The 14,033-nt window shown below is 50.3% G+C and overlaps 1 long non-coding RNA gene across 3 annotated transcripts in view; it reads left to right on the top strand.

Moving 5' to 3' along the window:
- The window catches only part of LOC137433946 (uncharacterized), a 737,502-nt gene that overhangs the window by 593,846 nt on the left and 129,623 nt on the right, over window positions 1-14,033 (top strand). For 2 of the 3 annotated variants that reach the window (XR_013624782.1, XR_013624783.1), the window contains exon 5: window positions 1,060-1,255. This is a non-coding gene — a long non-coding RNA (uncharacterized LOC137433946). Of the gene's footprint in view, window positions 1-1,059; window positions 1,256-1,600; window positions 1,877-14,033 lie in introns of those variants that run through there. The other variant, XR_013624784.1, reaches the window with a different exon arrangement.

Here is a 14,033-nt window from a genome sequence, read left to right as displayed (position 1 = left end):
AAAAATTCGCTTTTTCTTTTCCGTTAACATTTATTACTTTTACGTTTTATGAGAGTCGGCACAAAAACGACATGTATGTCTTCGTTCTTTCTTATTTCATTCAACATTATTATCCGGAAGTAAAATATGTTTCAGGAAATTACCGAGAGATATTCACTGATCTCTATAATAACTGGATGGGTGGACTAATGGTGATTGGCCTATTCTCGTTGAGGCAACAGGAAGTGACCTGGCGCCATCTTGACACCCCCAAAACAATCGTTCATTCGACTTGTTGCGTGCTTGCGGACCTGGTGAATGCTGCCATAAAAGCTAGATATTTATAGTAATTTTGGATTGCAAATCAACTCTTTTAAGAATTTTATTGTGACAAGCGACAGGATGCCTGCGTGCGTTTCGTTTGGTTGTACAAACCGCGATGAGCGCAACAAAAGAGAGAAAGGAGTGACTTTCCATCAGTAAGTTTTAAATTTTTTCTTCATGACTTTGATTTTCAATGTCTGTCGGGCCTTGTCGTCAGGCTCACGTAGCCCTAGCGGACCGCATATTGTGAATTGTCATTGATGAAATATTAACCTGCACAGTGACATTGCCCGGGTCTGCTAGTTCGCTAGGACTAAGTTGACCAGCAATTGTATAATTTATGCACTAAAATGTAATTGTTGACTGTTTATTCATTTGTGGAATGACTCGTTGACAGTGATCTCAATGTATCAGCGTACAGAGGCACATATTAGAGCAGGAAATATTTAATTGCATGGGTTTATCCCTGGTCTGTTCTAACTTGTTATAACAGATCTTCAACTCGCAGAACTGCTGTTGATAATCAGGCAAAGAACAAAATAATTTTGGCCTAGCAGCAAACAAAAATACAGACTATAATTTCAAATTTTACTTTTATTTTTATGTCAACCGACAAGTATTGTTTATAGTAAATTTTGTTCTCCCTGTGTGGGAATTCCCATTTTCATTTTATCATGACCGACTATTGTTATATTTCATGACAACATCTGTCAACCAATGCAAGGATGACGTTAACAGAATGTATTTGGCATGCAGGTTCCCACACTGTGATCCAGAAAGGCTACGGAGGTGGGTGTTGAACACAAAGAGGGACAAGTGGCTACCTAATTCAAGATCACGTCTCTGTTCCGACCATTTCACAGACGACAGTTTTGACAGGACTGGTCAAACAGTTCGTCTGAGGCCAAATGCAGTTCCCACCATTTTTGGATTTCCTGACCACCTTCAGAAGGTAAATGCAAATGTCATGATCTCATGAGTACATTTTCAACAACAAATTAAGTCTCATGTCTTTTGTCATTTGATGTTAGCTGATGTAATTGCTATCGATTTCACTGCATTACACAAGACGATGTGAATTCAGCAGTCTCAGGATGCCTTCTTGAGACGATTCCAACGCAATCAGCCTTGTGTTTCTATGTCAATTAGTTCCTGAGATATTACGCAAAATGTGATTCTAAGGTTTTTTGAGATCCTGATCTCGTACAGCTCGTATTATAAAGCACCAGAGCATTTGTAAAGTTGTTCTGGATAGATATATACTGGAATATAATTATTTTTAATATTTAATTTCCAGAAAGCTACAACTCGCAGACAAACCAAAGTCAGGAACGACTGCACCACTGAACCAGGCTCCAGCACAGAGTCCACTCAACCTGATCCAACATCTGAGTCCATGTGCCACCAAGACCACTCCTATGCCACGATGGCATCTCCAAGAAAATTGAAACACAAATTGGATGACGCCAGTGCTCAGCTGCAAAGTTGCAATAAGAAACTAAAACTTGAAAAGCAGAAAACAAGGCGTTTGTTGCAAAAAGTGAATGATATGAGTGTGGTTGTGACATCTTTGCGTGATAAGAACTTGATCACCACAAATTGTGTGGAAATGTTGGAGACAACATTCAGTGGTATTCCAAAAGAAGTCATGAAGAGAATTCTGAGCAATACGAATAAATCTGCATCCTATCCAGAGGAACTAAGATCATTTGCTATGACTCTTCAGTTTTACTCCACTAAAGCATATGACTATGTGAGAGAGTCTTTTGATTTGGCCTTGCCACATCCACGTCAAATTAGGTCATGGTACAAGGGCATCGAAGGAGATCCAGGTTTCACCAAGGCTGCATTTAATGCCCTACAAATGCGCGCCAAAGACTATGCAAGCCAAGGGAAGGAGGTTGTGTGTGCCATCATGTTTGATGAGATTGCAATTCGCAAGCATGTTGAATTCGCCAATGGAAGATACCATGGATATGTCGACATCGGTAGTGGGAAATTTGATGATTCTACACCGGTGGCAAGAGATGCTCTGGTGTTCATGGCCGTATCGGTGAATGAATCTTGGAAAATACCCTTGGGATATTTCCTCATAGTTACCATGAATGGCGAGCACCGCGCTAATGTTGTCACGGAATGCTTTCACCGTCTACATGAGGCAGGTGTTCGAGCCGTCTCGCTTACATGTGATGGACCTTCTTGTCACCTGGCCATGATGCGTTGTTTGGGTGCAAAAATCGATGTCACTGCATTGGATCCATCTTTCGCCCATCCAGCTGATCCAACCCAAAGAGTGCATGTGATTCTGGATGCCTGCCTCAACAGCTGTTGCGGAATGCATTGGCAGACGGTGGACTTTTCCAGACCAGTGATTGCAGGACTGTAAGGTGGCTGTACATTGAAGAGTTGAATGCTCTCCAAAAATCCGAAGGACTTCGTCTTGGAAATAAACTGAGGAGTGCTCACATACAGTGGAAGAAGCAGAAGATGAAGGTAAATCTCGCTGCGCAAGTTTTCAGTGCCAGTGTTGCTGATGCATTGCAATACTGCAATGAGGGTCTCCAACTGCCACAGTTCAAGGGATGTGAAGCGACAGTGGAATTTATCAGGCACATCGACAGTGCCTTTGATGTGTTGAACAGCAGAAATCCCCTTGGGAAAGGCTACAAAGCACCTATGAGGAAAACCAACCAAGACAGATGGTGGAAAATAATGGAAGGAGCCAAAGAATTCCTCCTCAGTCTGAAAGATAGATCAGGCTCTCCGATGCATCTCGGTCCTCGGAAGACAGGGTTCATTGGTTTTATTGTTAGCATGGAGAGCACAATCAACTTGTTCTCTGAACTTGTTGATTCACCAAATGCCCCTCTGACATATCTCCTGACATACAAATTCAGTCAGGATCACATCGAACTATTCTTTGCAGCTGTACGGGCACGAGGTGGCTTCAACAACAATCCCACAGCGAGACAGTTCAAGGCGGCGTATAAGCGCCTTCTGGTCCGACATGCAGTCAAGAACGGAACAGGAAATTGTGCAATCTTGGACAGAACTGATGTTCTCCACATTGACAACGTATCGCAATCCACAGTTAACGTGGCAAGAAAATATGACCTGCTCATCAGAGATCCCACTGCAGATGAACATGATTATGCAGATACACCGAATTTTGAGGAGGTGTCAGAGTACAAAGAAGCTGCTGTCAACTACATTGCTGGTTTTGTGGTGCGCATGATGCGGAAAAGAACGAGTTGCATGCAGTGCACGAAAGCATTGGGTGCTATCAATGGAGAGAGCCACCAGTTTGTGGCCATGCAGGACCGTGGAGGCCTGGAGAAGGCATCCTCAAGCATCGTCTCCGTATGCATGGAAACTGAGAAATGTTTTCAACGTATGATGAAAATATCGGATGGAAAACTTCCACAAGGTCAAGGAATCTGTTCCGCAGTGGCAAGGAGTGTACTAAAAAACTCATCTGCAATGAATCTTTCTCCTGATCTCCATTCGCACCAGTTCGATACAGCAGTGGAAGACAACCACATCCACAAGCTGGTGACCATGGCTTCATCCTGCTACAGCAAAATAAAGCTTTTCCACATGGGAAAAGAACACACAGAAATTATTACTGGTGATAAAGTGCGAAAGCAAATGTCAAGATTAGTGCTGTTCAAGCATCAGTGAATTGAATCTAGTTGTGTGTTTTGTGCACTGATCTCTATAATAACTATAGAGATCAGTGGTTTGCGTCCATGTAGTGTTCATCATTGTGAACTTCAGTATTTTGTGGAACATTAATGTCCACAAGTCCTGTTTATATACTGTCAAATGTGACATGGATGTTGTATATGTTTGTTATTACTTACCTAGTTAATATCGTGACATCATTTTTGCACATGTAATTTTTATTTGCACAAATATTTGGGTTTGTTATTATTGTTTCAGTGAAAGTTGCATCTTGCCAAATTTATTAATAATTCCTATACATGTGTTTTGTAATTACTTTGTTTCATTTTGTAATTGTTGGAATCTCGCTCTTGATGTATTGGTACTATATCTACAAGACAAATTCTTTTGCACAATAAATCATACAATAAATTTGTTATAAATAATAATTAAGTTTTGTTGCTGCATTTTCCAAGATTGTTCAAAAGTATGTTAAAATGCTTGTTTGAATGGCGTTTTAAGCTGAACTTAACCTTGTAATTCACTTCGGATACACTGAATAACAACATCTTCTCAATCCATGTATACATCATTATGATAAATTTTCAGATATCTGACGCTGAATAGAAACCAAAATGCACCTCCTCATTTAACTGAAACTTAGACAATTATTAATGAGGATAACCTGGAGTTGGCAAGAACAAACAACCTATAGTAACCATAACTATTATACACTATATACACCATATGAAGTAGGTGCAATTTATGTTTTAATATAGCACTGGTTCTGTTATGAAACACGTATTTGAATGCGTTGCTAATGAACATCCGCAAAGTGAGTTGGACAGTTCTCACTAAAAGCCTAAAATTTATCCTTCCAAAGCGTTTTGATATTCAAGTATGATTCAAGCGCTATATAAAACATCATATTATATATCTTTTATGTTTATTATAATAATGCTTATTGTCATTTGCGTGCAGTGTTTGGTGACGGTCATCGTATAGTTAGTACAAGGCATCGCTCTTTTTGGGGGTTCCAAGATGGCGGCGGTTTTGCATCATCCAATGAGGCGTCTCCGCCCATCCAGTTATTATAGAGATCAGTGGAGATATTTCTTCGTTTTTATTTAATTAGTTACTAGCAGAAGTACCCAGCGTTTCCGGGCGGGGGAGTGGGGAAAAGCACGTACACTTTAAACATGTATATACATGTGGGATGTGGGATATATACATGTGGGACATGTGTGTGTGAGTGTGTGTGTGTGTGTGGGTGTACATGTGTGTGGGTGTGTGTGTGTGTGTGTGTGTGTGTGTGTGTGTGTGTGTGTGTGTGTGTGTGTGTGTGTGTCTGTGTGAATAAGAGAGAGACAAAATTGTGAGGAACAGAAATGAAAAAACGAGATGTGTGTGTGTGTGTGTGTGTGTGTGTGTGTGTGTGTGTGTGTGTATGTGTGTGTATGTATATATGTGTATGTATATATGTGTTTGGGTGTACGTGGGTGTATGTGTGTGTATGTATGTGTGTGTATATATGTGTGTGGTTGTACGTGTGTTTGTGTGTGTATATGTGTGTATGTGTGTGTGGGTGTGCACGCACATGCATTCACATATTATCAGAAGTAAATACGTTGTGTAGATTACATCATTTGTGCATCTGATAAATTGCCAGTAACAATTTTGTGAAACTGAATGTGCAGGTGCAGCATCTAACTCAATATGTCGAAATGTCTCACACGTCCATGCCCGTGGGATTCCCAAGGGTGACCCCAGGGCCGATTGGAGCGGAGAGAGGGCCGATTGGAGCGGAGAGTGAGGGACGATTGGAGCGGAAAGTGAGGGCCGATTGGAGCGGAGAGGAGTGTGAGGAGGTATTGGAGAGGGGTGTGAGGAGATATTGGAAGGAGTGTGAGGCAGTATTGGAGAGGAGTGTGAGGAGGTATTGGAGAGGAGTGTGAGGGGTTGGAGAGGGGTGTGAGGGCTTGGAGAGTATTGTGAGGGGTTGTAGAGGAGTGTGAGGAGGTATTGGAGAGGAGTGCGAGGAGGTATTGGTGAGGAGTGCGAGGAGGTATTGGAGAGGATTGCACGGATGTATTGGAGAGGAGTGCGAGGAGGTATTGGAGAGGAGTGTGAGGAGGTATTGGTGAGGAGGTATTGGAGAGGAGTGCGAGGATGTATTGGAGAGGAGTGCGAGGAGGTATTGGATAGGAGTGTGAGGAGGTATTGGAGAGGAGTGTGAGGAGGTATTGGAGAGGAGTGTGAGGAGGTATTGGAGAGGAGTGTGAGGAGGTATTGGAGAGGAGTGTGAGGAGGTATTGGAGAGGAGTCTGAGGAGGTGTTGGAGAGGAGTGTGAGGAGGTGTTGGAGAGGAGCGAGGGGTTGGAGAGTGGGGAGCGATTGGAGAGGCAAGTGAGGCGCGATTGGAGGGGAGTATGAGGAATTGAAGATGAGTGTGAGGGGTTGCAGAGGAGTGTGAGGGATTGGAGAGGAGTGTGAGGAGGTATTGGAGAGGAGTGTGGGGAGGTATTGGAGAGGAGTGTGAGGAGGAGTGGGATTGGAGATGCGTGAGGGTGGAGAGAGGAGAGTGTCAGGTGGAGAGGAGTGAGGGGTCACATATTGTGTGAAATAAATAAATTGTGTTCATTCCACCATTTCTGGATCTGATGAATTGCCAGTAACCATTTTGTAAAAATGAATGTGCAGCATCGAACTCAATATGTCGAAATGTCACACACGTCCATGCCCGTGGGATTCCCATGGGTGACCCCACTATATTTCTTCGTTTTTATTTCATTCAACATTATTATCCGGAAGTAAGGGTTCACATGTTCATTTCACGTGTGCAAAAACAAACTCCATTTCACGTGTGCATGGACATGAAACACAGATGGGAAATTGCTAAGAGATATTTCGTTCGAAGCAATTATACACCGCCCAAATAAAATATTTCACCGATACACCGAGCGAATTTCAGCGAATTTCACCGAGTTTCAGGAAATTACCCAGAGAGAGATATTTCTTCGTTTTTATTTCATTAGTTACTAGCAGAAGTACCCAGCGTTGCCGGGCGGGGGAGGGGAGGAGGGCACATACACTTTAAACATGTATATACATGTGGGATGTGGTGTGGGTGCTGGGGCACACACGTTAAACAAAGGTAGGCCACAACGCTTTGGGTTAGGTCGAGCTCTTTATTAGATGCTCACTCATCAGCACTGCCGTGCTCGGGGCTGCGAGCCCGCGTGTATATCCGGAGGCCAAGCCTGAAGGGTCAGCTTGCGGGGCAACCGGATGACCCGGCTGAAGCGCCCCCTGGCGGCTGGCGGCGGCTGGGGTGCCGGGATGCCATCTGGGATGCCTCTGGCGGCATCTGGGATGGGTGCAGGGCAGGGGGGTGGCGTGACGGCGTGGTTGGGCGGCGCCGGGGGTCCGCCCGCTGGGGGGCAGCCCCAACGCGGGGGCAGAGTCGCTGGCGGGGGGTGGTCCAAGTCGAGGTGGGCCGGCTTGAGGCGGTCCACGGAGACGCAGTCAGGAGTACCGCCGATGTCCAGGGTGAAATGCTTCGCCCCGGTCTCCAGCACGTGGAAGGGCCCGTCGTACGGGGGCCGCAGCGGTGTCCGGTGGGCGTCGTGGCGGACGAACACGTACTCCGCCATGCGAAGCTCCGGGGCGACGTGCATTGGCGGGCAACCGTGGTGCGCCGTCGGCACCGGGGCGAACCTCCGGGCAGTCTCCTGCAGGGCGGAGCACTGCTGCGCCGCGGACCATGGTGCCGTGGAGTCGGGGAGGAACTCGCCTGGCACCCGCAGCGGTTGTCCGAAGACCAACTCCACCGCGGATGTGCGCAGGTCGTCCTTGGGTGCCGTCCTGAGGCCAAGCATGACCCAGGGGAGCCTGTCGACCCAGCCGCCGTCGCGGAGGCTGGCCCGGATCGCGGCCTTCATGGCGCGATGGAAGTGCTCGCACAGGCCATTGGCCTGGGGGTGGTAGGCCGTGGTGCGGTGCAGCTGGATGCCGAGCCCCCGCGCTACCGCCCCCCAGAGCTCCGAGGTGAACTGGGGGCCACGGTCGGACGAGATGTCCGAGGGGGCGCCGAACCGGGCAACCCAAGTGGCGATGAACGCCTGTGCAACATCCGCCGCCGTCGTTGCTGCCAAAGGCACGGCCTCCGGCCACCGGGTGGTGCGGTCCACCATGGTGAGGACGTGGGTGAAACCCCGCGAGGGGGGGCAGAGGTCCCACCAAGTCCACGTGAACGTGGTCGAACCGACGTTCGGGCACAGTAGACGGGGCCAACGGGGCCTGGGTGTGGCGGTGAACCTTTGCGCGCTGGCACGCGAGGCACGTCCTGGCCCAATCGCGGACGGCCTTCCGGAGGCCATGCCAGACGAACCTGTCGGCGACCAGCTTCTGGGAGGCCTTCGTGTGCGGGTGGGACAGGCCGTGGATGGCGTCAAAAACCCGGCGCTGCCAGCCAGCGGGCACGATGGGGCGAGGCCGGCCGAGGGAGACGTCGCACAAGAGGGCCGTGCCCGTGCCGTTGAACGGCACCTCGGTGACGCGGAGGCCCGTGACGGCGATCCGAAAAGCCTGGACAGCGGGGTCGGCGGACTGGTCCGCCGCCATCTGAGCACAGTCGATCCCAAGGTGGACCGCGTGGGCGACAGACCGGGAAAGGCAATCCGCCACTGGGTTGTCCTTCCCCGCGATGTGCGGGATGTCCGTCGTGTACTCGGACACGGCCGAGAGGTGACGCTGCTGCCGGGCCGACCACGGCTCAGCGACCTTGGCCATCGCGAAGACCAGGCAGGGGCTTGTGGTCGACGAAGGCCGCGAACGGGCGGCCCTCGAGCAGATGGCGGAAGTGCCGGACCGCCAGGTGGAGCCCGAGCAGCTCGTGGTCGAAGGTCTGTACCGCCGTTCGTGCGGGTGGAGCTGCCGGCTAAAAAACGCCAGCGGCTGCCAAGCTCCCTTCACCCATTGCTCGTGCACCGCCCCCACCGCATAGTCCGACGTGTCGGTGGTGAGAGCGATCGGTGCATCGGGCGCCGGGTGCGCGAGCATTGTGGCGTGAGCCAAGGCGAGCTTCGTGCCCGCGAACGCCGCGTCCATCTGCTCGGTCCAGGCAACATCGCCTTTGCCCGGCTTCCCCCGGAGGGCCTCGTGCAGGGGGCGGAGGAGCTGGGCGATGCGGGGCAGGAAACGGTGATAAAAGTTCACCATGCCCAGGAACTCCTGGAGCCCCTTGATCGTGCGGGGGTGCGGAAAACCCCTGACCGCCTCCACCATGGCCGGTAAGGGGATGGCCCCGTGCCTGGTGACGCGGTGCCCCAAAAAGTCGATTTCGGTGACGCCGAACCGGCACTTGGCGGGGTTGATGATCAGGCCATGCCGGCCCAGGCGTTCGAAGAGCGTGCAGAGATGGCGGAGGTGCTCCTCACAGGACGCGCTTGCGACGAGGATGTCATCCAGGTAGACGTACAGTCGTACACGAAGTCCAAGTCGCGCAAGACGCTGTCCATCAGCCGCTGGAATGCCTGGGCCGCATTCTTCAACTCGAAGGGCATCCGCAGAAACTCGAAGAGGCCGAATGGTGTGATGACGGCCGTCTTCGGTATGTCCTCCGGCCTGACGAGGACCTGGTGGTATCCGCGGATGAGGTCCACCTTGGAGAAGAGGGACATTTTCGCAAACCGGGCAGAAAAGTCCTGGATGTGAGGGACTGGGTAGCGGTCGGGGGTGGTAGCATCGTTGAGGCGGCGGTAGTCTCCGCACGGCCGCCACCCGCCGCCGGGCTTGGGCAGAATGTGCAGTGGCGATGCCCATGCGCTGTTGGAGCGCCGGATGATGCCCAGTCGCTCCAGCGTGGCGAACTTCTGCGCCACGGCGAGCTTTGCCGGGTCAAGGCGGCGCACCCGGGCGTAGAACGGTGGCCCGACTGTGGGGATGTGATGCTCCACCCCGTGCTTGACGGCCACCGCCGAGAAGGTGGGCCGCATGAGGGCCAGGAAACTGGCGAGGAGGCGGGTAAACACGTCCGCTGCCGGAAGCGTGCAGACCAACCTCGCCGGGACCGAACCGCTCAGCAAGCCGCTCAGCAAGCCGCTTGGCGAGCCGCTCGGTGAGCCGCCCAGGGAGCTGCTCAACGAACTGCTCAGCGCGCAAGCAAGCGAGCTGAAGGTTTCGGCTTGGACCAGGCGTCTGTGCCTCACGTCCACCAACAGCCCATGCGCACAGAGGAAGTCCGCTCCGAGTAGGCCCATGGGGACACTGGCGGTAACGAATGACCACTGAAAGCACTGCCTCCTGAACCGCAGTGAGAGACAACGCTTCCCGAACGTGCGGATGGGCGTGCCGTTGGTGGCAAGCAAAGCGGGGCCCCGGCCCCCAGCTTGCTTGTCGGACGCGGAGGCCGGGAGGATGTTCACCTGCGCTCCCGTGTCGCACAGGAAGCGACGACCCGAGGAGGTGTCTGTTATGAACAGAAGGCTGCCCGTATGGCCGACGCTCATGGCAGGAAGCGAGCGCCGGCCAGGCCGTTTCCCGACCTGCCAAAAGTACAAGGCGGGCGGCAGGACCTGGCCTTGTGGCCGAACCTGGTATGGAAGTGGCACCAGGTCTGGCCCGGTGGTGGTTGTCGCGCCAGTTGTGACGACGGTGGTGGGCAGGGTGTGGCGGCGGCCACGCGCGGATCCGAACAACCCGCGCCGTGTTCGGGAGGATCTGAACGCCATGCCACGTGGCGATCCGAACCACTCGCACCATGCGCGGCGCCGGGATCCACAACGGCCGCGCTATATGCCGGCCGCGCGTTGTGGGCTGCGAAAAACTTGTCCGCCTCCCTGGCCAGGGCGCGCGGTTCCGTAATGGTCGAACCGGCCAGCGCGAGCCGTACCTGTACAGGTAGCTGGCGGAGCAAGAGAGCACGGAAGAGGAAATCCGCGTGGCCGTCGCCGAGCAGGGACAGCATGTAATCCATGCGGGCGGACGGTCGTGTGTCGCCGAGGACGGGAAGGTCCAAAAGACGGTCAGCGTGGTCGGCCTCTGTGAGGCCAAACGTGTCGAGGAGAAGTCGCTTGAGCGCCGCCTACTTGCCCTCGTCCGGCGGGTGCTGCAGCAAGGACACGACTCGGGCGGCCGTGCCGGATCCAAGGGCAGCAACCACGTAAAAGTACCTCGTGTCGTCTGCCGTGCGCCCCCGGGTGTGTGTGTGTGTGTGTTTGTGTGGGTGTGTGAATAAGAGAGAGACCGAATTGTGAGATACAGAAATGAAAAAACGAGGTGTGTGTGTGTGTGTGTGTGTGTGTGTGTGTGTGTGTGTGTGTGTGTGTGTGTGTGTGTGTGTTATTGTGAAACTGCATGTGCAGGTGCAGCATCTAACTCAATATGTCGAAATGTCACACACGTCCATGCCCGTGGGATTCCCACGGGTGACCCCACTAGTACATAATTAATTGATGTAAATTATAACTTTAAAAAGTTGTTTTAAGTTATTTTATTGAGAAATATGTTATTTGTATTGAAAATCATTGTACATAATATTTACCAATATCTTCAGTAACTGATTTTGGGTTTATATTTTGTTGGCAAATTGTTCAAACAAAAATGACTTGAATAACACCAGGTGCTTCACGAATCAGCATCTTGCGAAAACAGGTTTCCCCTTAACAATAGTGTTTTAAATAGGAGATGCATTCCTGAAGTATGCCAAAAATCAGGGCTTTTCCCAAAATGAAAGTTCTGAAAAGCATAAATTTGTGCTTATATATAATAATAAATGTCAGTGTGTATCAGTCAGATGAGACTTTGGTGTGAGATGGTGTGAGAAATGTGAAAGGATTTTGGTGTGAGCACATATGGTGTGAGAAATGGAGAAGGTGAAAGGATTTTGGAGTTTGCTGATGGAGCTGATTTGTTGATTTGTAATACTCAGTTCCAGAAAGAGGACAATAAGCTTGTTACATACACATCAGGTGGGTCGACGACAACCATTGACTACCTGATGGTGCGTCGGCGAGATAGGGGGCACCTCCGGGACACAAAGGTGATCCCGGGGGAGGAGGCTGTTTCACAGCACCACTTGGTTGTCTGCGACATAAGGGTGAAAGGTGCGAGGAGAGCTCGGCGGGTGAAGTACCAACCGAGAATGAAGGTGTGGAGGTTGAAAGAGGTGACAGTAAGGGAGGCATTAAAAGAGAGGCTAAGTAGGGTAGAGGATGATGTGGTTGAGCCTGAAAGTGGTTGGATGTCTATGAAAGCTAGTCTGTTGGGAGCCGTTGGTGAGGTATGTGGATGGACAAAAGGACCACCGAGGCACTCGGAAACATGGTGGTGGGATGTTGAGGTTGGAAAGAGGATTGACGAGAAGAGGAAGAAGTTCAAAGAGTGGCAGAAGGCGAAGGGTACGGGAGCAGAAACAGCAGAGCATGAAAGTTATAAGGCAGCCAGGAAGGCTGCAAAGAAAGAGGTAGCAAAGGCGCAGGAGGCATGTAGGAAAATGTTCGGAGAACGCTTGGATTCGGAAGCGGGTCAGAAAGCAGTATTCAGGATTGCAAAGCACATAGCGAAAGAGAGGTGTGATGTGATGGGGGTGAGTTGCTTGAAGGATGAAGTGGGACAAATCGTTGTCGACCCAGATGGAATTAAAGGAAGATGGAAAAGATATATGGAAATGCTGTTGAATACAGAGAATGAATGGGATGGCAACATAGAGAGTAACCCAGTTTTAGGACCGGCAGAGAAGATAACTGAGAAGGAAGTTGAGGAAGCGATAAAAGCAATGAAGAGTGGAAAAGCGGGAGGGCCGACGGGAGTTGTGGGAGATATGTTGAAGGCAGCAGGAAGTTGGGGTGTGAAGAGAATGACAGAGATCTGTAATCTGGTGGTGAAAGAAGGCCGCATTCCAGTGGATTGGGAACTCTGAGTACCCTCGTCCCTCTATACAAGGGGAAAGGTGACCCTCTGGAGTGTGGCTCGTACCGAGCGATAAAGTTATTGGAGCATGGAATGAAGGTATTGGAAAGGGTGTTGGAGAGGAGGATAAGGAAGAAAGTGAAGATCGACGAAATGCAGTTTGGATTTATGCCAGGAAGAGGAACGACAGATGCGCTTTTCATTGTGAGGCAGTTGCAGGAGAAGTACATGGATAAGTGGAAGAAGTTGTTTTTTGGGTTTGTTGATCTGGAGAAAGCATTCGATAGGGTTCCACGCAAAGTATTGACATGGGCATTGAGGAAGTTAGGAGTGGAGGAATGGTTGATCAGAGTAGTGATGGCAATGTACAAAAGAGCACGCACAGCTGTAAGGACGAAGGACGGGAACAGTGGTGAGTTTGAGGTGAAGGTGGGAGTGCATCAGGGGTTGGTACTAATTCCACTACTATTTGTAGCTGTGATGGAGGTGCTGGCTCAGACCGTAAAGGAGGGTTTACCGTGGGAGTTGTTGTATGCAGATGATCTGGTGTTGATTGCGGAAAGTATGGATGGACTGAAGGAAAAGATGAACAAGTGGAAGGAATGTATGGAGACAAAAGGTCTGAAGGTGAATATCGGAAAGACAAAGGTGATGGCAAGTGGTAAAGCATGTGGTGAGGTGGAAAGAACTGGGAAGTGGCCATGTGCTGTGTGCAGGAAGGGTGTCGGAGTGAACTCCATTCAATGTACAATGTGTGCTGAGTGGGTTCATCAAAAATGTAGTGGTCTGAGAGGGTCATTAACCAGTGTGGCAGCTACATTCAAATGTAAGGTGTGCACAGAGGGAGCTGCAGATGGAGGAAATGTTGAGTTGGATCTTGGAGACGGCGTGAAGCTGGAAGGTGTGAAAACATTTTGCTACCTCGGAGACATGCTGAATGGAGAAGGTGGATCAGACTCGGCAACGGTTGCTCGAGTGAGATGTGCATGGAAGAAGTTTCGGGAACTGAGTGGCGTGCTGATGAGGAGGAGAGTGTCGCTGAAGCTGAAGCGAAAGGTGTATGCTGCATGTGTGAGAAGTGTTATGATTTATCGGAGCGAGACATGGGTAATGAACGTAGAGCAGCAACGAAGGCTGGAAAGGGTGGAAATGCGAAT

Source organism: Myxine glutinosa, chromosome 10 (genome assembly GCF_964187855.1).
Source record: "Myxine glutinosa chromosome 10, kmMyxGlut1.1, whole genome shotgun sequence".
Classification (NCBI taxonomy): Eukaryota; Metazoa; Chordata; class Myxini; order Myxiniformes; family Myxinidae; genus Myxine; species Myxine glutinosa.
The sequence above is the reverse complement of the archived record's forward strand: the minus strand, read 5'-3'. Positions and strand labels throughout refer to the sequence as shown.